Genomic DNA, 21,800 nt, shown 5'->3' on the forward strand with positions numbered 1-21,800 from the left:
TAGTAGTAGTCGTAGTAGTAACAGAGCCTGTGGAGTCACATGGAGAGACAGACTGACAAATGAGGATGTAAAGAAGCGTTGTGGTGTGGATGTGGATGTGGTAGGAGGCGTTAGGAGAAACACACTGAGGTGGTTTGGACATGTGAAGAGGATGGAGAGTGAGAGACTGACGAGAAGAGTGTATGTGAGTGAGGTGGAGAGGGAGAGAGGGAGGGGGAGGCCAAGGATGAGATGGAGGGATGGAGTGGAGAGGTATATGAGAGAGGGGGGTGTGAGCTGGGAGCAGGGCAGTGAAATGGCGGGGGATAGGGCGACGTGGAGGCTATTTGTTTGTGGCCACCCCGAATGGGATTAAGGCGTCTGGCAATAGAGAGAGAGAGAGAGAGAGAGAGAGAGTAATATTTATTACTTTATTATTATTATTATTATTGTTATTATTATTATCATTATTATTATCATTATTATTTGGACCGTGTAACTGGGAAGGCAAATGAAAAAGTCTTCATCTTCCCTGTTCACTGTTCATATAAATCTGGATCACTGCCAAGGACGAGAGGTTTTAGATGAAACTTATGACTCTCAGTTCTTAGGTATTTAACAGGAGGTCAGAGTGTGTTATCTTTTGTTCCCTTCGATTGTTATTTTCCCTTGTTAAATTTGTTCACTACTGCAGGGATCTGGTCTGTTGGTCTCATCCTTTGTTATTTTGTTCTCGTGTAACTTTTGATTCGCTCCTTTTACTCCTCCTGACTACCAGTTTCCTTTCTTTGATATTTTTTTTTCTTTTTTGGTCCCCTGCTTCCTCTCATCCCCTCTTTCTCGTATTCCTTCCTTTCCCCCTTCTCAGTGTATTCGTGTTGCCTCTTAGTGTTTTATTCCTTATTAATATATTCTTCTGTTTCTTCTCTTCATTCTCTCCCTCCCTCCGCTACGTTAGTCTCTTTGTCATCGTCTCCCCATTCTTGTCTTTTTCTTACTCTAATTTCCTCTTCCTCTCGTCTTCCTCATCCTCTCATTTCCATCATGGTCCCCTTCTCTTTCCTCACCTCATTTTCCCCCTTATCTTTATCTTCATCCTTTCCTCCTCTCCCTCTTGCTTCTCCTCTCCCTCTCTTCTTCCACCTCTTGCAGCACCTGTTCCTCTTCACTATTTTTGCCTCATTCTCCTCTCGTCCTTCCCCTCCTCTCCTCCTCTCCACTCCCTCACTTTCTTCATCGCTCCCACTCCTCCTCCTCCACTTCTCTTCTTCACTCTCCCCTTTCTTACCGCCTTGTCCTCTTCTTCATCCTCCCTTTGTCCGTTCCCTCATTCTCCTCTTGTCCTTCCTCTCCACCCTCACTCTCCCCTTCCCCCACTTCCCTTCCCTTCTCCTTGCCTCCCTCTCCCCTCCATATTCCCCCCTTGTCCCCTCCACCCCTCTCTTTACCTCCAAACCCAAACAGACGAAGAATTAGTTAAACGCAAATAGTATTCAGGACGAATCACACTTGTCGCCATTATTCTCCCTGTGTGGCCAAGTGGAGAGAAGTTGGGAAGGGGGGAGGAGTGAGGGAAGGGGGAATTAGAGAGAGAGGGACAGGGGGAGAAAAAGAAGCATATGGGAGAGAGAGGGAGAGAGGGTTAAGAGGAAATACAGAAGGAGGAGGGGGTCATATGTAAGGACGTGTAATATTTAGAAAGGGAGGAAGTGTATGGAGAGGAGAAACGTGTAAGAATAGGGAGGAGAAAAAGGAAGAAAGAAGAGGGGGAGGGGGAGGTGTAAGGAAAAAAAAAACAATGAGGAATGGAGGAGTGAGAAAGGCAAGGAAGGCAGGAAGGGAAGGGAAGAAAAGAGGAGGAGACACATACATGGAGAAAGAGTGAGATCTATAGAGAAAGGAAGGTAGGGAGAAGAATTAAAGACAATGGATGAGAGAAAAGGGAGAGAAAGAGAGGGACAGGAGAGACAAGAGAGAGGCTGAATGAGTGGGAGGGGAAAAACAGAAGTGGGGAAGAGCAGAGAATATAAGAGAAGTTATATCTAAAGTGAGAGAGAGAGAGAGAGAGAGAGAGAGAGAGAGAGAGAGAGACAGACAGACAGACAGACAGACAGAGACAGAGACAGACAGACAGACAGACAGACAGAGAGAGAGAGGAAGGAGAGGAGAGGGAGGCGGAGAAAGACAAAGAGAGGGATGGGAGAGAAGGAATGGGAGGCAAAGTAAAGAAAGAAGGATGAACACTTGAGCAAAATAGTATTTAAGAGAGGGATAGAGAGAAAAACATGTACATTAACAGTAAGAATAGGGAGGAAAAAAAGGAGATGGTATGAGAGAGAGGAGAGGAGAGTGGGGGGGAGGGAGCAGATGACGGAGGGAAGGGGATGAGACATGTAAGGAGAAAGAGACAGAGATAAAAGAGTGACAAGAAGTGAGATGAAGAGAAGGCTCAAGGAGAGGAGTGACAGCTAAAGCGATTGGCAGAGGAGAGAAGAAGAGACAAAAACAAAGAAAATAAAATGGAAGACCAATGTAAAAGATAAACCTATGAGGGAAGAGGGAAAAGAATCACTAAAGAGACAGGACAGAATCAGGGGAGGTGAAATTATGTGTAGCAGACTCGCTGACTTTACTACTACTCTCTCTCTCTCTCTCTCTCTCTCTCTCTCTCTCCACGTATTTCTTTTTTTATTCATTTATTAATTCCTTCTTTGATATTCATTTTCATAAATTCTTTCCTTCCCCCCACAACTGTGAGGTGTGGTGGAATGGTTGGTATCCGTGGTGGTGGTTGTGGTGGTGGTGGTAATCCTTTGCCTGGTCAACCTTAAAAGTAAGCCTTGTCCGGTGCTGCCTTATAGTGCTCATTGCCCTTCACCTTCTTTGATCACGGCACTCTTTACACCTCCCTGGTCACTGTATACTTTGATCAGTGTAATCTAACGGCTGTATACTCTGGTCACTTATTACCTGGAGCCTTTGAATGTAGTAACTTTCTAAACTGCCATCATCATCATCACAGTCATCATCATCATCAAGACCGATACACTGCAGGGTTAGATCTCCACGGAGAGGTAGGTCACTCCTCATGGCACTCCCTGACATTGGCAAGGGAGCCGGCATTTACAGCAGTAGTCCCATAGTCCCCATACACAGTTACTCGTCCGTGATTACGAGGCGAACAGTAATCCAACAAGGTTACTCGCTCTGATTCTGTCCTCATCAAAGAGGCGTTACCTTTGCTCGAGGTCCCTTGGGAAGAAATGATGGTGGCCAAGGTCATCCCTCCTTAAATCCAGCTGGCGAGGGACGAGATAACAGATTAACTGATCCTCTCTAAACCCTCTTCTTTGCTGGTCCACATTCTCCCCTTTCAATCCCATGCCCTCCCGACACAGGTTTACTTTCAATTAGGACCTATTTAGTGTGCAGTTGAACTTTTTCGAAACGTTTGGTCAACAGAGTGAAATGAGGCACAGGATTCCACTCAAGCATCACTCCCGTAGACAGAGCCGTAGTATGATTTTTTTCCACTCAGCTACAAGAAGTAAGCTGGGTAAGGATGAAACCTGGCCCAAATTAAAGTGAAGAGAGTATAGTTACTCCAAATCACTCAGCGAATCACATTCTGGGTTGAATGGGCGCTCTGTTATATAATTCTGCTTTTGTGCTTTCTTTTTGTCTCAAGATCCTTCAGTCCATCTCTTAAGTGGGAGGTAAGGCTAGAATGATGATGGTGATGATAATGATAGGAAATGATGATAATGACGAGGAGGAGGACGATGGCGATATATAATCTATACATCCTTAGTCCACTGATAATTTCCTGCTAATTCCCCACATTAGAGCACATTATTCCTTACATCACTTGAGGACTCTTACACTTTCGCTCTTTTGCTTTATACTCCTTTTCTCCTTCTCATAGTCACATCACACAAGGCAATAAACAGCTTCATAGGCACAGCAGGACAAACAGATCCTCTAGTCATCAATTTCCCTTCCCCTCTAATGCCTCTAAATAAATATACATAACGACGGATCTTTATTCAGCAATGAAAGATATTGTAAGTGTTGGATCTGCAGAATGAGGCCGTTAAGTAAGTTCTCGATACACGTTTTTTAGAGTTCATTCTTAAGCTTAAATTAGAGATCCTAAGTCCCCCGTGGCCTCTAAAACTCTTTACTGGAAGATATCTAGTAAATGCTCACAAGAAACCCCGTAAAAATAGTCTGCAGATCACGAATAATTTGCCTTTACCGTATAAGAGCATTGACGAGGATCAGATTAAGAAGAATTACGTATGCAGTTCAAGGAAGGTGTACCCAATAATAGGACATGATGGGTTTTTGGCCGCGAAGGTTGGCAGGCGTGTGTGTGTGTGTGTGTGTGTGTGTGTGTGTGTGTGTGTGTGTGTGTGTGTGTGTGTGTGTGTGTGTGTGTGTGTGTGTGTGTGTGTGTGTGTGTGTGTGTGTGGAGAAAGAGAGTGAGAGAGAGTGGGAGAGAGAGATAGAGAGAGAGGGGGGAGGGGAAAGAGGGAGATGATAGAGAGGAAGACGGAGATATGGGAAAACAGAGAGGATGTGAGGAAAAAGGACAAAGAGAGAAAGGAGAGGGACTGTAAGAAGAGGAGAGCTGAGGTAGAGGAATAAGGGGAAGAGATAGATAGATAGATAGATAGAGAGAGAGAGAGAGAGAGAGAGAGAGAGAGAGAGAGAGAGAGAGAGAGAGAGAGAGAAAGAGAGACAGACAGACAGACAAAGACAGAGACAGAGACAGAGAGAGAGAGGAGGGAGGTAAGCTAGTAACCGTAGTGGACGTGGGGCTAGTCAGGTATCCTCCCCAACTCCCCGGCGATTCTCCCCTGGTATTTTTACACTGTGGAGGAGGGAAGCCAGCGATGGTGTTGCGGGAACCTCTTACGTCAAGTGGCCGCTGAGGAGGAAAGGGTGGGTGACGAGAGAGAGGGCGGGGGGAGAGAAGCAAGAAGAGAGGGGGGAGGGAAGGATAAATGGTAAACAGTAGGGAAGGGGGAGAAAGGAGAAGAATGGATTGGCAGGAATGGTTTGCCTTTTGATGACAAGAGATGGACATGAGCTTTTCAATTTGGTATGTTATTGGTGTGTCATGTTTAAATCTATGTAATTTGGTGGAGGATAAATCGTGGTTGGACTGTCATACCTGTATTTGGGTTGTTATGTCTGGGTAGCCTATATCTTGAGACTAAGGAGTTGGTTAGTTAGTGTCTTTTTTCAATGTTCGGTTTAATGAGTGAATGATGGGGGAATGGAGGTACGATCCATATAGTTTTAAAGTCTTTTGACCATTTTCTCTAACTTTTGTACTTTCCATCTACTTTTCTGGATTTCTTTCACTCCATGTATTGGTGAGTAAAGACGATGACAATGATGATGACTGTTGGTATGCCTGTGTCTGTAGAATAGATACATCTAAGCCTGTAGGGTAGTCATGTACGTTTGACTTATTTAGAAATTTATTCACTGGTGATGGTGCAGCCGACACCATACTTGCCTTGCACCTGAAACATATTATTATCAATCTCTAGGTTGAAGACGAGACTTCTGGGCAAGGCCTTTTTTACCCTAGTTCATTCTTTATCTAGAACGGAAAAAGGGGCCTGGATCATGAATAAACAGTTGCGTATTATAGTTGGTGAAATGCTTGTGTGCTTTCATTGTCAGTTACTCTTTTATGTCTCCAACGTATGAAATGCTGCCTAAGCATGATAAGCCTAGGCACTTGCTCCTTCCCCTAACGTTAACTTCCTCACCATTAGATTCTTCGTCTGTCCCCCTTCCTTCTTCAGATTTGGCAACAATCCCACAACATTTTAGACGTTTTCTTTGTCAGTCACACGAACTGTTAATGTGGTTGGCTTCCCTGTGCCTGTGAAGCAGGTATGTGTTCACCTATGTTTGTCAGGTTTATAAGCCTATTTAACTGGGTGGTATGTGTCTGTAGGGTTAGTGCCGCTGTGAGTAAGGGCTTTGTCACACTTCTGTAAGAATCAAACACACTGTGGCGAGAAGTGTCCGATTGTCTAGGTGAAGGTAAAAACTAGGATACCTCGTTTCACTGGGCCACGTTTTGAACATTCCGTTTTTCAAAACCATACAAAATATAGGTAAGAAATGCCTAGAATGTGGCCTTATGTGATAAAGTGTTCTCCTAACTTTTGCCCTGGCCTAGGTGCTGGAGTGGGACGCCTTCATGTGCTGATATCAACATAATTGGGAAGTTCAACTCCCTGGTTATACAAACGTCCCACAATTACGTTCCTATCACCCAAAAGAGTGAGGATAGACTGCGGGAGAAAAGTAGTTTAAGACTGAAGTCCACAGAGTTCGAGTTTCCCATAAACTTGGTACTACTGCTACTACTACTACTACTACTTGTACCCTGGCATACAAGATCGGACAGTTTGCGTCAGGATACGTCGGAATCTGACCGTCGCGTGTCCAGATCCAATGTTTTCAAGCCTGTTTATGTGGGTAGGCCTGTGTTGACGGTGAGTGTTAGGGTAGGTTTGTAACGCCGACCCATGTGTTTGTTTTCGAGGGCGGCATTCCGATGTTTACGGTCGAGTCATAAGGCGGTTCAGCGGCGTCATTAAACACTGAGCACCGCGTTTATGGCTGTGCAGAAATATTTGCGCAGTGTCCAGACCTCTAACACCCCGAGGACATGAGAAGGGTTTTTTTGATGGTGGTTGGAAGGAGTGGGAGTTGTGGGTTTCCTGTAACTATCTCGGTGTTGCTCACATCTTATCACCTCGAGGACATGGTACGGGTCCTCTCTAGGGGTTTCGTGGGTTTACTTTGTTCTGTGAGCGTGAACTTAAAATACTTTCCATTTGATACAAAGACGGTTTACTCTGTGTTTTGTTATGTTCTGTGGGCAAGTTTGAATAAGAGGTGACAGGAGGTTTTTTGAGCATGTACTTCCAGCAGAGGTTGTGGATCAGTCATTTAACCTCAAATTTTCGTAATTACTGTAGCTTAATTTGGATCCCTAGAAATCGCAAGTGATGATAAGGAGCTAGATGTTCCCATTTGTGTGTGTGTGTGTGTGTGTGTGTGTGTGTGTGTGTGTGTGTGTGTGTGTGTGTGTTTAATCAACTTCAATAAGTGTCCTTTCTTTTCTCATCGTTTATATACCCAACCATAAATCGTTCTGATAGTCACACATCTCTCCTAACTCCTACACGGCGAAAATTTTCCTTAAAGAAGGTTACTCTCGTCTGATGGTGACACGAGTAAAGATACAGTACAAAAGACTCTGCCGTGAAATTAGCGCCAACGTCTTTACGGTGTCTGTTTTAATATTATCAAATCTTGTCCCCTTGATGATTATTTTTCCAGTCATAAATCATCCTTATATCTTACTTAAACCCTTCACTACGAGAGAACACCCCCAAGCAATAGTGAGTATTTTTTTTTTTTTTTTTAATGTCTACCTGTCTGCCTTCCTGTTTACGTTTTGTCTTTTTTGTCAATGTGGTCGGGCTCTAACTTTTGAAAGCTTTGGTCTAGATATCTTATTTTTTGATAGTTAGTAGCAACTGGCCATAATTATCTAGATCAGGATCGAATATCAAGGTGATGGTTTAGAGGCCAAGGTCACTAGAATGAGAGGAAATCTACCCATAGCGGACAGTTTCCCGTCTCGTGGCTATTTCAAAGAATAAAAGAAAAGGCATCATCATCATACTGAATGAGTCAAATAATATCGTCATTCTTTTCTTCTTCCTAGCTTTTTCTTTTGCCCAATGACTCCCTCACTATGATGATATCGTTATTCCTGAAACTACCAGACGTTTTGACACGCAGCCAAGAGGTTAATGACGATAGGTTCAAACAATATCCCTTCTGGTTAAAAAATAAATTAGCCTCTTCGGAAGCAGGACTAAAATGTGAAAGACGTCACTGCACTGAACGAGTTTGTTGTTCTCATACTCTTTACTTCTTTACTTCCGTGTCTTTCACCTTCGCACAGCCCCTCATCCCTACCCTGTTTTTCACCCTCGCCTAACACCTCTTCTCTTCCCCGTCTTTCACCCTTACCCAGCCTATCTTTTTCCCCCGTCCTCAGTACTTCCTCACCTCCCACCCTCCCACACACAGTAAATCTTTAGCTCTCTCTTCACGCCTCGTTACCGCAACCGTCTTCCCATCCATCCTACTACTCTTCACCTATTTTTTTCCCTCTCTCTCTCTCTTTCTTTCTTTCTCTCTCTCTCTCTCTCTCTCTCTCTCTCTCTCTCTCTCTCTCTCTCTCCTGACTTACCATATTTTCTTTAACTTCGTCTGCTCCCTCTTTTCGTTTGTCTAACTCTTACTATTTCTCTTTTCCTCTTTATTTCATTCCATGTATCTTTTCTAAGTTTTCCATGTCCTTCCTTTCTTTTTTCCTCCTATTCCTCCTTTTTTCTGTTCCTTGTTTCTTGTCTTTTTTTCTGTTTTCTGATTGTTTCAGTATTTCTCTCCTTACCTTTTTTTCACCCTTCTTTTGCTCACCTTGTTTCATAGTGTGTTTCTTATCATGCTTACTTTCCAGTTTCGTCTCGCTCGTCTTTCCTATTTCCTCCTCCTCCTCCTTTGCACCTTCTATGCTCCCATTCTAGCCTCATTTTTACCTCTCATCAACACCGTCCATCTCCTGATCGACTCATCATATTCTGTCCGTTATCACCATCCTCAGACACCCTCTGTTACCACCACCACCACCACCACTACCATCATCATCATCACCATCATCATCATCACCATCATCATCATCTAATCCATCAGTTTTCTTGATTATCGTTCCTTTACATTAGGGACAGGGAAGAAGGAACATTATCAATATATTCCGTGTGTCCCGGCGACTAAATAAATAGTACAGTAGGTAGGGGATCGAAAAGAACTGGACACTCCATCTTTTTGTGCTGACGGTAAAAGGTAAAAGCAATGAGGAGGATTAAAGGAAATAGGGCAGATACAAGGCACATAAGGTGAAACAGATGATAGCGTTGTCAGACATGTTTGGTGTAGGTTTGGTATGCTGATGTTGAATTGTCAGCGTCTACCCCATTAACTTGGTGGCAGTCACTGGGCCTCGAACTCATATCAAGATCGTACTCTAAACTTGAGGCACCTAACCTACCGATCCACCTAGTCGCCATTGTACTAGATGATGATTCCCCCAACCACCACCCATCTTCCCATCACGTGTGGCGTAAGCAGCCTTGCAACTCTCACGAAACGAGGAGGGGTGGAGAGGGAGGGAATTTGTACCTTCCGTTTCCTCTTAATCATGTCCAGAAAAAACATCAATGAATCTTGTCCTATATCCTCACCACTCTATGTGAACATGAAGAATAAAGTTATCATTATCATTACTGTCGTTATCGCCATCATCATCAATCAGATAATAAGAATATCATCATAATATATTCTTCCTATTGTTATCTCAGCCATCATCACCATCATCATCATGTACTCCCCTCCCTGTCATCCTGCCATCCCCACCCCACTGCTCACATACTCAGGTGTTAGTCAGTGTCATTTGGCGATGTTCACCTGTTTCGTCATCCCTCCTGCTGCTACCTGGCGGGTGGTGAAGGGGAAAGATTCAGGGTATGTGTAGAGGCGCTGTAGGGATGTAGGGGGCAGTTAAAAGTGTCAGAGGGTTATTTAGAGTGGTGGTGGAAGTACGGCAGGGTTTTGGATGGGAAGGAATGTGACTTATGAGGGGCAGAAAGGCGGCTACTCACTCTAGCCAAAGACGCCATTTTCTGTATATTTTTATTAGTGTTGCTTGCATGCGATTTTATTCAGATTCGAAAGTTCCCTCAGGTAGTAAACGATTTACTAGGGGCTCTCTATAATCCCTCCAATTTTAAACAGATAGATAGATAGAGAGAGAGATCCATCTATCTATCTATCTATGTGCGCACACACACACACACACATATATATATATATATATATATATATATATATATATATATATATATATATATATAATACCCTGAATTAAATTAAATCATCTGAAGGTGTGTGTGTGTGTGTGTGTGTGTGTGTGTGTGTGTGTGTGTGTGTGTGTGTGTGTGTGTGTGTGTGTGTGTAATTTTCTTATTACCGCTATGGAGAGATCTCTCATATTGTATTATTAATAATTTAGTGAGACTAAGAAAAAAAAAAAAGAGAGAGAGAGAGAGAGAGAGAGCGATACACACTATCAGAATTTGTGGTATGTAAGCACCAGGAATAATATACGTAAGTAATCTTGGCGAAGTAAACAGATGACTGCGTGGTCGAGACGGAATGCCAATGTTGGGTGGAAAGAAAACACGGAAGGGGGAGCTGAAGCATTTGTGAATTATGACCTTGGAAGGGTGGAGGAGTTCTGGGAAAAGGAATAAAATGGAAAGGGAAATAGACAGACATCCAGCCAGAGACAAGAGGAGTGAAAAAATAGAATGCGGAGATAAGGAAGAAGAAGAGGGAGAGAGGAAGAAGAGAGGAGAGTGAGGGGGTTGGGGAAGAAGGGGCTGGGGGAGAGATGGAGTGAACAAACAAACGATCGAACTGAAGATTAAAAACAATGTAATCCAGAAAGATGTGAACCAGAGAGACAGAACAAGAGGGAGGGATTTTATATCTATGGGAAAAAATAAGATAACTGAGAAGAAAACAGAAAGGATATAGGATAAAGGTGACACATAATTGACAAAGACAAACGGGAGGCTTTTACAGACAGACGAAAGGAAAACAAAAACAGACCGATCCGACAGGTGAAAATCAGAGAAAACGAGAGGATAGAGATACAATAAAAGCTATTAACAGGAAGAAAAAGAAGCCACAGACAAACAAAAGACCGAAGTCAGAGAAAGGAAGGACGCCAGTGCAGTCTTATAAGAAAACCGAGAAAAGAGAGAGGGAGAGAGAGACGACATGAGACAAAGACAAACTGAGGAGAGAAAACCACAAGCAAACAGAGAAAATTAGAAAGGAACAGATCAGACAGGAGGTGAAGACGGAGAGAACAGGTAGGATAAAATACAGTGACAAACAGATAAAAAGAAACCACAGGCAAAAACAGATGACAGAATCAGACAGGTGAGAGGCCAGTCTAATGCCATATGAGAAAACTGAAATAAACGTAAGATGGCAATGAACAGAACACGTATAATAAAAGACAAAGACAGAAAGAAAGCCACAGACGACAGAGACAGGCAGACCAGACAGAAGAAAAGCCAACCCAAGTTTATCGAACTGTCAAAAGAAGAGCATGACTCGCACTCACACACACACACACACACACACACACACACACACACACACACACACACACACACACACACACACACACACACACACACACACACACACACACACACACATTCGCATATTGGTATGTGTCACGTTACCTCCCTGGGTATTTCTGGAGCATACCCACCCACGTTTATGAGTGGCAGATATAGTTAGGATGGTGAGGTGCTGCTGCTGCTGATGATGATGACAGTGATGATGATGATGATGATGATGATGATGGTAGTGGTGGTAGTGATTTTAATGCTGATGGTGATGGCAACGATGCGATGCTGATGCTGTGCTGATAATGATGATGCGTTGCTCTTTCTGGTCTGGGTGAAGTCAGGCTTGGGTTAGGTTACTGATAGCGAAGATTGATGCAGGGTCTATTCTCGATGGGAAGGCAGGGGGAGGGTTAGGAGGGGGAATGAGGAAAAGAAGAGAGACCTGGATGTGTTAGAAAAATGACAGTGTATTATTATCAGGATACAGGAGTACAGGCAGAGTTATGTTAATCATGTGTTAAATTTACGGCTTAATGATTTCAGACGAAAAAATATATATATAAATAAGACCATATACAGTATACCGCTTCCTAACACCTCTTCGCACCTCTTCATAAGCGATTTATTTTGTTTATTACACCTTACTATCCTCTTCTTTGATAATTAAATAATCCCAGTACCATCATACACGTCATATATAACATACAGAATTATTTAAACCAGCAATATCCAGGAATAACTCGCTAAGGAAGAGGTGGTTGGGAGCCTCCTATAGCGACGAAAATACGGGCTATGGACTGAGAAATATACTGTTAAAAGAAATACCAGCTGGTGTTGCTTTCCAGTGTAGACGTCTATACCACTTCAAGCATTAGATTATTAATTTAGAGCAGGATGGAGGTTTAGATCCGTATTCTGACTGACATGGGAGATTTCGTAGCGTCTTTTTCTTTGTGATTTATTATACAAATTACATGTTGATATTTCCTTGCATGTTAATTATTTCTTTTTAATGTAGACAGTTTAGATCAATAACATGCAGGAGGATAGTGAGATGTAATGGGCAGAATGAGTCGTGAAGGAAGACGTGTTGCGAATTCACCAAAGCCACTATGAATACGACCGAAGATTTCAGCAGTGGTGGCAGCAGTAGTATATTCGTGTCAAGGTTTATGATTTACGGTGCTGGATTGGCAAGAATTGGAGTTAGTGCTTGGATTAGTTACTTGTGTGTGTGTGTGTGTGTGTGTGTGTGTGTGTGTGTGTGTGTGTGTGTGTGTGTGTGTGTGTGTGTGTGTGTGTGTGTGAGAGAGAGAGAGAGAGAGAGGTGTACATTGTAAGCACCACTACTTGTTCTTATTTTATCCTCTCCTCCTTTAGCCTTATCTCGTCATATCTCTCTTAATAATCCTCCTCCTGCTCCCACTATTTTACATGCTGTCTCTCCATCTCCCCGTCTTTCTATAATATTGCCTTCTGTCTTGAGGAATTTTGTAGTTCCATTCTCCTCTCGTGTTCTCTATTATTCTTTCCGTCCCCCTTCTTCTCCAATCCTCGGCTCCTTTCGCTGCTTCTTCTTTTCCTTCCTTTTCATTTCTTCTTTCTTCTACCCTGATTTTTCTTTCCCTTTCTCCTTTTCTAAACCCATTACTCCCTTCCTCCTTCCCTTCTCCATTTATCTTTCTTCATTTCTCACCCTGTTCCATGTCTCCTTCCCTTAACCTTCTATTTCTCCGTCCTTCCTACTTCCCTTCCCATCCCCTATCCTCACCCCTACCCTCATCCTCACCCTTCCTGCCTCCATTTCTCTCTTCATCTCCCTCTCTTTCTTTCTTCTGTCTTCTCTCCCTCCTCTTCATCTAACTCTTCTCCCTCTCTTCATTACCATCCCTATCTTCATCGCCATTCCTCATCCTTTCTCCCTTCCTTCCTTCCTCTCCCCATATCAGTACTTCATCCCTTATTTTCTCGCCATTTCATTCCCCTCTCCATTTCTCCTTCGTCCACCACTTCCTGACCTTCACCCTCTTGATCACCCATCTTTACCCTTCTCCTTTACTTCCCCTCTATTCTTCCTTCTCTTCCTCTTACGTTTTCCTCTTCCTTACCATTCCTCTCTCCATCACCCTTCTCCCAATCTCATTTCCTTCTCCTTCACTTCTTCCTTCCTTCTTACATCTTCCCCCATCTCACCCTTCCTAATAATTCTCTCCTTCACCCTGCTTTCCCCATCTCCCTCCCTTCCTCCCCATCCTTCCCTCTCTTCCTCCCCACTCTTTCCTCCCTGCCCTTCCCTCCTGACACCAAGTAATGTCTTCCCTGCTTTACAAGGCGCGCCCTCGCCGTTCGGCCTCTTTACTCCCTTCTATTTCTGACTATTTATCCAGCCCCTACCTCCCCTCTCCTCACACCCTTCACCGCCCCCTTCCCATCACGCATCTTCCCTCTTACTCCCCATACAGCTCATCTCAAATCCCTCTACCCCCATCCGCCCCCCCCGCACACACACACACACACACACACACACACACACACGTCGCAACCTTCAATCCTCCCACCCCATTCCCCCCCACCCCTCCCTTTACTCCCACTAGCTTTCTCTTTAATCTTATCATTTTAATTCTCAGGCTATTAAGATCAGTAGAAGGCGCTTTGTTCTCTTGGTGTAAGAAGGTTCCAGGCATTTCTTCCTTGGCGATGGATTCTGTACATTGCGTCTCAGTATTTTCTCTGATGTTACTTATACCTTGTTAATATCAACATAGTTTACATAAGCAACGTAATGGGGAATATAGATATGCCACATTCAGAAATAAACTAATAATAAACAGGTATTAGATATTCTCCAAAACCCACGGGAATACGACTTGAGGTATAATAGTAAATGCAGTATATGTCCGGAAACTCATGTAACAAGAGTCGTTGCAAAAATACTACTATGACTGATGTAAATAACTGCATTTCAAATTACCTGAAAAATATACTGTACAGTATGAGCAAGCCAGAGATGTGAGCGATATTTAGGCCACCTCTTGAAAACGCATGCTGTTCTTTTTCTTCTTTTCTTCTTATTCTTTCTCTACTACTACTACTACTACTACCACTACTACTACTACTATCACTTCTTCTTCTTCTTCTTCTTCTTCTACTTTTCTTCTACTTCTTCTTCTACTTTTCTTCTTCTTCTTCTTCTTCTTTGACACTACATGTGAACTTCATTCGACATGTGAAAAGTACGTTGCTTTTGAGTTAACATTGTTTGTACCAGTACACAGAAGTAGGCAACTGAATTATAGAAGCACATCACACTAGCACAGCACTGTCTAATATGAACAAGTAAAGTCTGGAGCCACAATAGTTGTCTACCCTGATCCTCTCCTCCCTGCAAATTACAGTCTTCACTTCTCCTCTCTCGTCTGGCACATCTGTCCTCGATATCTCATTTGTAGGCGTCAGTTTCATGGCACGTGCGATTATGCTGCAGTCTCACTGAATTATTTTATGAGAAGTGCAGAAAATTAACTCGTAATATTGTATGATATGAATGTTACCCAGAATATTTCATTGAAGAACAGGTTACCGATTTACAGAGAACGTATTTTACCTGCTGACTATTTAATGATAATGGTACACTATTAAAAATATCTGTAATCCCATCAACCACACCTGTCTAGATATACGTTGTAGGTTACAGTGCATTGTGCTAAGTTGATCTATGACATGCACAGATTTAGAGAATTTTACACGGCTTGCATGACTTTCAACGTGTGAAGAGCAATGTTTGGCGAACATTTGAAGGAGACACTGAATGCATTCAGCAACCTTTTCTGTGTTCAGATATTTTTCCGGCGTCGACTTTTGTATGTCACGTCCTGGATGCGAAATCCAGACGGATACTCAGCGTTTATATTTCTGCACGAGGATGGCCTGGTATACTATATAATGATAGATAAATGGCTATACAGACAGCCAAAACATACTAAGATAGGTGGGTAGTAATTTGGATTGCTTACTTTTTGTACGAACTGATGTCTCGAAAGTCATGTGAATAACCTTATTGCGACCTCCAGAACATCTGTTGGCAGTTGACTAAAAAAGGCCAAGGACTGTTTGTGCATGCTTATATCAGTTACAAGAATTATAATGGTATCTCTTCCTTGCCAAGTTGAGCGCAAAAACTACCAATTATTCACCTTAAGGAAATGTTAATCCCGTCTTAACTTGTCAGTGAAATATGGAGTGGAGTTAACGTAGATTTATTAGTGGAGGTAAATGTGCGATGGATATAGACTGGATCAACGGAATGGGTCTGAGGTGATGAAGGGTAGGGAGGAGAAAGAAGAAATATTGTGGGAGGGAAGGTTATGAGGAGACTGTTTTTTTTTTTTTTTCACTGTTGTACATATATTGGACACTAGTTTTCATTAGTGTTCGGTCTGATCTAAGTTCAATATCTTGGTGTATTGGTTAGCGTTTTTACTTTGATTTGCTTATTTTATTGCCTTATAATATTTCCCTACCTGAAAAGTTTACCCATAGCAACTGTGTACTTAAAAGCCACCAAATACTGTTTAGGTCATTAATCATCTTCCACATCTGGACTTTCGAACTAATGGAGTGAGATTTCAACCACCTTGATAATTATCGAATAATTTATCAAGATCTTAAATACTGCTCAGCGTGGAGACATTGTAAAGGAAATACTGACCCCTACTATAACTGACTGCAGAATCTTTGTTGCAGGTCGTATTCCCCGGATCTTTGGGGTGTCTTCCCTTCAACTGCTTGTTGTGTGACAACATTGTTTTCGCCCTAAGTTCGACCCAAAAACAAATGGTTAAAGTCTGGATGGCTCTTTGTCTTTGGTACTGTTTAGATTCTGGTAGTTTAGTGGTATAATGAGTCAGGTGGGGTATGGGTCAGGTGCTGTGAGCATCGGTTCGAATCCCAAATTGATGGGTAGGGTGCCGCCTCTTACCCTTATATGTTCTGGACTTTGGTGGCTTGGCTTTTGTCTTCCACACTTCTCATGGGGTAATTAGGAAGTCGTCGTTACTGTCATTGTTATTAATGTCCTTTTCTGTCCTTTTCAGTCGTTTGTCTCCGGTGTAAAATAACTTCCTTTGTTTACCATAACCCACAGATACTCCAAAGAAATAGACCAAAAGAATCTATGAATCACACAAAATTTATTCTAGCAAGAGCTTGTGAACTATTAAACTTTAGGAACCACAAAATACACGAGGTAAAAGAAAAATACGACGGTATTTTCATCATAACATCTGTTCAACTGCTTACAGAGAAGAGGCACACAATGCTATGCGGCAGCCTGTGTTAACACAGAACACCCCTGTCGTTACAAGACAGAACCATACAATACAACTAGCCACGTAGAACATTCGCCACACAAACATTACCTGACCCTCATCAACATTCCCCTTCCGGACATTTCCACACTAACAATGAAGAAACACCAACATACCCAGTTCACTTGCGGGGCAACACAATACCTCGATCAGAGCACTGTACTACTAGCCCCCCTCCTGACGCCCATCCATCAAATGTATCCTTACATACTGCTGATCCAGTTCACCTAGCTGAACTTATATCATCCAGCGCTCCTAATTTATCAGTTTAAAATTGGGTTGGGTGGAATCACAGGCGACACGTTTTCTCCACTTGTAGAATAAACCCAAACAACATAATACACATAAAGGAGCCACACTCCACACACAACACTAAGACATCAACGGAGAAGGGAACCTATGGAACAATTCCACAGGAACGTTCGCTTATCTACGGTCGAGGGGTCTGCTTGATTAGGCGAACCGGAATTAAGCAATAACGACAACAGCCAGCCATGTCGTCCCCAACCCATCTGTCTACACTCAAGTGAAGTCCTGTTCATCCGACGTACTCTGTACTCTCCTGTCAGTCTTTATTTATTTACCTGCTCCTTACATGATTAAATACCAGCTTGATCTACTTATATTCATCTCTTTAATGTAACTGTGTATGTTTTATTCTATTTCTGCCTATCCAGACAGTTTTATTTAGCTATGGAGTGAATTTTCGAACTGGAGGGTTAATAAATGTAGCCTTCATTAACCCCTTCACTACGAGGGGGATCTCCAAAGCTGATGTTACCGAAAGCAGAGTAAAAATAGACGTCCTCAGACTGAAAGGTTTAATTGCAACTTGTCTAACCATACATCAGTCTCATCTGCCTTACCCCAAACCTGCCTCTCCCTCCTCACCCTGCCTCACCCCAAACCTGCCTCTCTGCCTCACCCTGCCTCACCCACACTTGCCTCACCCTGCCTCACCCACACTTGCCTCACCCTGCCTCACCCACACTTGCCTCACCCTGCCTCACCCACACTTGCCTCACCCTGCCTCACCCACACTTGCCTCACCCTGCCGTAACCTGCCTAACCCCAACCTGCTTCTCCCTGCTTAATCCCCACCTGTCTCCCTCTCTAACCCCCCACTTGCCTCACCCTGACTCACCCACACCTGCCTCATCCTCTCTTACCCCTCCTTCCTGACCTCCACGTGCCTCACTCACCTGCCTCGCTCTCACCTGCCTTACCCTCTCTGCATCACTCCTATCTGCCTCGCTGCCCCATCTACCTCAGTCCTCACAACACTTCACCCTTACCTGTCTCCCCTTCCCTTCCTCACTCTACATTTTCCTCATCATCAGCCTGCCTCACCATGCCCCCATCTCTCTACCATCTACCCTTTCCTCATTCTTCCTGCCTCACTTCATACCTTCCTCATGCCCATATGCCTGCCTCACCCTCTACCTGCCTTACCACGCCCCATTTCCTAGCCATATACCCTACCATTTCTTTCCTCATCCTCCCTGCCTATCCTCTCTTTCTCCCTGCCTATCCTCTCCTCCTCCTCCTCCTCTCCTTGCCTCCCCCCTCCTGCCCCCTCCTCCCGCCTGCCTCGCCCCCTGCTAATTCTGGTGTGGCCACAGCGAGGCAAAGGAATGTCAACTCTCTCTCTCTCTCTCTTGATTTCCATTTTTTATTATTCCCTTCCTCTTACATCTATTGGCAATTTTTGGCGTTTGTTTCCTCTCGCGTAATTTTCCCCTTTATACTTTTCGGGGATAAAATATTCAACTCTTCCCTTAGGTGTATGTTTTCCCACCAGTCGGCATCAGTTTTGTTGTCATATTCTTAGTAGTTGTCTCTTTGTGTATATATTTTCTTGATTACTGCACGTCATCGTCTTTAGACCCATAATTACTTATTTTTCTTATGATGATGCTAATTTTCTTAGTGTCTCTTATATGTAGACAAGATTACTTTTCTTTGAATGAGTTTGGGTTTATTTTGTGTGTTTAGCATCCAACGTCATGATGTAATTGACACAGCCTGTAAAACGGCTGTTATATTACAATCCATTAAGGTATCTGGGTCTAAGTAGATATTATAATACTTGTATACTGTATATATTTGATTTTCCCATTCATCTAGATAGTGAGTTTTCGCTGAACACAAGTTGGTCCATTTTCTTCAGTGCGTTGGTGCCGTGACTATAAAGTAAATATCAGGCAATGATGCTCTACCACTTGCACAGTCTACGAAGTTTGTGTGATATTGAGTTACTTGTATATGTTCGAACATACACATAATATTATTGGATATGAACTCATTTTTGGCTTACGTAAGACAAGTGAGTTTTCCTTCCAACTAGACCTAATTCCATTTTCTTTGTTGCCCAGGTGACGCGGCCATGGAGTAAACACCCACCTGGGCCCCCCTCGTACTGTGGGGGTCCAGGGCATCTGATACACAACTACACTCGGTACCAAGGTAAGATGCTCGTGTTGCTGTTTGTTCTATGATTGTCTTGATTTACGTGATTTTTCGGAATTACTGTTTTGATTTTTAAGATTTTTCTTTATGATGTACGCGAACGAGACTGAAAAATATTAATTGGATCGAGTGTGACGCGGAATAGAGCGAGATGAACTTTAAGCTGATGATATTTGTTGCTGCCTCAAGGACAAAAATTAAAATGACATTACTTAAAAATCATAAGCAAGAACACTGAGAGCTAAATATATATTCGGATAAGAACAAAAATTAAAATGACATTACTTAAAAATCATAAGCAAGAACAATGAGAGCTAAATATATATTCGGATAAGACAGTGGTAGTCTATCAACAAGCATGATGTTTATTTATATTCGTTGACAAATCTGAGAACGTTGTAGCGTTCAAAAATTATTTATATTTCATTTATCTCGAACCATTTTCCTCATAACAGACGAAAAAGAGGTCAGCTGTGTATGTACTTGAACCTCGACATTAAAAAGCGTGTAGAATATTTTGATAACTCCTGATATGTGACAATAATTCAGAAATGTCAATATTTTCAGTTCTTGCGGCATGTAGCTTCTACTGAACCTTTTTAATTAGGTGCCGCCGAAACTGTATCAGAAATATACAAAACTGACAATAATTATTCATTATATTCTTTTCAATGAAGGACAGCTAACACGTCATGAAATACAGTACGGTACATTACTGTAAGAGTTGCAAACGGTTTTGTGTGTGTGTGTATGTGTGTGTGTTGAGTTATATGCCCACGCAGAACTGACTTCCCGTTAAATGTTAATTGTAAAACATGTTGTCAAAAATATTAACTCGTTTACAAGACAGATCGAAGATGCAGGCATGCATGAGACAAGTGGGAAAACCTTTGTGGGATCGAGTTTTATGTCAGTGACTACTGGCCGGGCACAACCGTAGACTTAATATCTACGACATATATTATTGTCTTCATTTCCATTGTTTATGTAATAAATAGATACTTCTTTTTTTTCTGGCAAGCATTTGCTTGAGATTTGAACACGCCTTATGTTAATATTGATAATCTCTACAAACGGATGGTCGGCTGCAGTTTTTTTTTTTTCTTTAAGTAGTGGTATATGGTGGCGACCATCATCCACTCACTTGATGTAGTGCTGCCTAATTCTTCCTTAGCCTTTATCATTCTTTTTCTGTGTTTGTCCCCCTCTCTTCCTATTTTTTCCATCTTTCCTGTCTCTTCTTATTGCTTTTCTTTCCTTTACGGGTGGTTTTACATTGAGTGACAAGCCAAATGGTTTCCTGTAAGCCAGGAAACCATTTACAACGCTGGGTGGTAACCATATAACCAAACCATACGTGCTCCCTACGTGTCAACAAGTGGGTTGGTGGAGAGTTAGTGCCCCTCCCGTAAAACAAAAACTCGAAGTCAAACGGCCACCCCTTACGGGATTATGGTGTCTGGCCATAGATAGATAGATAGATAGATAGATAGATAGATTGATAGTCTTAAGTGAGAACAAGGTGGAGATAAGTACGGCAGAGTGGCGTGTTATGGTCGATACTGAGTGGGGACAGACGCGTCTGGGGTCCTTTAATCGAGGCCGTCTGTCTGAGGATGCGTCGTCACGCATCAGATAGATAAGCAAATTATTTATCAACAGATAAACCTTCGCATGATAGTTGTAACAGCGTGAGTGACAGGGATCTAGTTACAGGATAAATGTCACTCACCTTGTCTGTCTGCCTGTCATGAGAGGCGATAGGTTGGCACCATTGCTGATGGCAGAAAATGTAGCTGATGAAGACAGAATTGCTCATTTGTCTGATACCAAGGCAGGAATAGCTCAGCTGATATTGCCTTTAGCTGCAACAGTTGTGATACATTCTGCTACCACACTCCACCTTTATTAATATTACTGAATGAGTAAATAACTGCAGCTGATTAAAGACACGTTGACAATACTATGCTATTTTTACTTTAACTTGGCTCGAATGCTGAGTTGTAATAAAAGATAGAACTCGAATATGATGCTAGTCACAAGGAAATATTATGGGAAGCATGCAGAATCATAGTATTGTATTTTTCTGTCACTGTGCTACGTGAAATAGGCTACAAAACGATAATAATCAAGGCCAAGTTAAGGTGAGAGAACCATAGAAAATGTTCCCCTGATGCACTGACTTGCTGGGCTGTTTTCTCTCGATTTTCTGTCCTCAGTCAACTTTGTCTCGAAAGGAAAGGAAACCCTCTTCCCCTTACCACACATGCATTCTTAAATTGCTTTTTTTTTGGGGGGGAGGGGGCAATATTCACGTTGGCATTTTATAACTTCGTAGCAACTGCACCTCAAAGATATATTTCGCAAATTACAATCTTATTTCTTATTATATCTCTTTCATGTTTCGCTATACCGTCGTAACTTGCACTAATACCGTGTAAGGGAATATTAAGGTTAAATGTGTATAATACATCGCAAAAGAACAAGTGTTATGACGCAACAAGAGTACTGTTCAAGGAGACAATACTCGGAAAACTGGGATGGTCATTGTCTGGTGCTCTTGGTCTTTGTGCTTTCATTCTTGGCAAACGCTCAGCACATGTAAACAGTCAGTTCGATATAATGTACAATCTGAAAACTCCTGTCGTTAAATGTATTGGTTGTA

The 21,800-nt window shown here is 42.6% G+C and overlaps 2 protein-coding genes across 2 annotated transcripts in view; one reads left to right on the forward strand and one right to left on the reverse strand.

Annotated features, from left to right (window-relative positions):
• Positions 1-21,800, reverse strand: part of LOC145418203 (2-amino-1-hydroxyethylphosphonate dioxygenase (glycine-forming)-like) — a 98,075-nt gene that overhangs the window by 35,859 nt on the left and 40,416 nt on the right. The window lies entirely within an intron of this gene.
• tn (tripartite motif containing protein thin) overlaps positions 19,042-21,800 on the forward strand; it is an 83,149-nt gene continuing 80,390 nt past the window's right edge. Inside the window, exon 1 of the mRNA XM_080286159.1 lies at positions 19,042-19,132. The gene's annotated coding sequence lies outside the window, so the exon portion shown is untranslated. The remainder of the gene's footprint in view (positions 19,133-21,800) is intronic.

Source organism: Coenobita brevimanus, chromosome 14 (assembly GCF_032717465.1).
Source record: "Coenobita brevimanus isolate Jiangsu-jjx chromosome 14, ASM3271746v2, whole genome shotgun sequence".
Taxonomy (NCBI): domain Eukaryota; kingdom Metazoa; phylum Arthropoda; class Malacostraca; order Decapoda; family Coenobitidae; genus Coenobita; species Coenobita brevimanus.